We start from the raw sequence: 2,370 nt of genomic DNA on the forward strand, positions 1-2,370 counted from the left end.
GAGATGGTTGATCTTTGGACTCTAACCGAATCGAGAGATCTGGACATTGTGCTGGGAGATGGAGATAAGGTCCATGGTCAGCCATGATCTTCTTGAATGGTGGAGTGGGCTCGAGGGGCCGCATGGCCTATACCTACCCATAAGAAATAGGATCTTAAAAGGGTGAATTGATGCATTTTGGGAAGGAGAACGAGGAGATTTAATAGAAACTAATGGCACATATTTACACGGGGGTGCAGGAACTGAAAGATCTTGGGGTTCAAATACTGAAGTCTGTCAAGGGACGGTAATATTAATGATAAATAAACCGAGATTCGCTGGCTTTAGAAAACGAGATATTTTGCAGAGTACAAAAGCAAGGAATTCATACTGAATCTTTCGACATCACTGGTTCGACCCAGCTGAAACTTCACGACCAATTCATGGCTCTGCTCCTTAGGTAGGATAATAAGGAGGGGCTAAAGTAATTCAGTTACAAGGACAGCTTCATAGAATCATAGAATGGTTGCAGGAGAGAAGGAGGCCATTGGGACCATCGAGCCGGCGCTGGCTCTCTGCAAGATCACCTCAGCTTGTCGCATACCCCTGCACTTTAACTATAGTCCTTCAATTTTATTCCCCTTCAGGTAATTATCCAATTCCCTGATGAAAGCCATGATTGAGTCTCCTGCCACCGCCCTTTCAGGCAGTGCATTTCAGATCCTAATCACTCACTGCGTAAACACGTTTGCCCTTGTGTCGTCTTTGGTTCTTCTCCCAGATAAATGACGGACCAGGCTCGAGGGGACTCCTCCTACTTCTGTTTCTAAAACATTTTAAATGAGGTACAGAATCCAGTACAACAGGATTTCGAGTCTTTCTCAGCACATCATTCTGGGGTTGCTGTTGGAAACAGTGCATGCACACAGTTGCACAGTGGAGTAGACTGGGATCTCAGGAATGCACAGTTACGTTGCAACATCACAAGGCCCTTCACCGGAGTGCTATAAGACAAAATCAAATACATTTGATACCGATCCACGCAAAAAAAAAAATTAGGACAAGTGGAAAAAAAGCTGGGTCAGAGAAGTAGGTTCTAAGGAGCGTCTTGAAGGAAGAAAGAAAGATAAAGAGGTGGAGATGTTTACAAAGGGAGTTTGAGAGCATGGGACCCAGGCAGCCGATGGAGCGGTCACCAATGGTTGAGTGATTATAATCAGGGATGCTCACAACGACCGGATTATCTCGGGGGCCGTGGGGATGGAGGAGAGTACAGAGATCAGGGCGAGGCCATGGAGGGATCTGAAAACAAGGATAATGGTATTGAAATCAAGGCGTTGCTTAACCAGGAGCCAATGTAGGTCAGCGCGCACAGGGGGCGATGGGTAATCGGGACATGATGTGAGTTAGGACACTGGGCAGCCGAGTTTTGGATGACCTCAATTTTACATCGAGTAGAATGTCGGAGGCCAGCCAGGAGTGCGTGGATATGGTTGAGCCTGGAAATAAAACATGCACGGATGAGGGTTTCAGCAACGGATGGGATGAGGCAAGGGGCAGAGACGGGCGATATTCTGGAGATGGAAATAGATGGTTTAGGTTACCAGGAATTGTCCCATTTTCACATTGTGTAGACTTCTTGGACATTTGGAGCTGACATTTTGGATTTAATCGTTTCAGATCCCCCGCCTCAGCCCACGATCTCCAGGAGCCCACACTACCCAGTGTATGTGTCAGGGGAATCAGTCACCATTCAGTGCACAGTTCCACACCGTGTCTCAGTCGGTCGGTTTCAGTTGCTCAAAGACTCGAGCCCCGTCATAGACAGCACCAGAAACCAACCATCCCTCACCTATCCCATTAGCAATGTCACCACCAGCAGTCAGGGGAGCTACACATGTTTCTACCAGACACAGGTGTCCGGTCGTTGGATCAATTCCTCCACAAGTCGTCCCACTGAAATAATTCTCTCAGGTGAGTGAGACACACTGCAGTCCTGTGATACAGAATGCACAATAGGCACACGGAATTATTTCCTTCATTAGCCCTGGCATTGTATACAAGAACAGGGAGATTATGCTGGAACTGTACAAAACACTAGTTAGGGTACAGCTGGATACTGCATGCTGTTCTGGTGACCTATTGCAGGAAAGATATGATTGCACCCACTCTTGTACAGAGGAGATTTACCACAATGTTGCATGGATTGCAGAATTTTAGTTATGAGGAACTATTGGATAGGCTGAGTTTGTTTTCTTTGGAACAGAGGAGACTGAGGGGAGACCTTATTGAGGTGTGGAAAATTATGAGTGGCCCACATAGAATGGATAGGATGGGCCTATTTCACTTAGCAGAGGGGTCAATAACCGGGGGCATAGATTTAAACTAATT

Source organism: Pristiophorus japonicus, unplaced genomic scaffold, assembly GCF_044704955.1.
Source record: "Pristiophorus japonicus isolate sPriJap1 unplaced genomic scaffold, sPriJap1.hap1 HAP1_SCAFFOLD_124, whole genome shotgun sequence".
In the NCBI taxonomy this organism is placed as follows: domain Eukaryota; kingdom Metazoa; phylum Chordata; class Chondrichthyes; family Pristiophoridae; genus Pristiophorus; species Pristiophorus japonicus.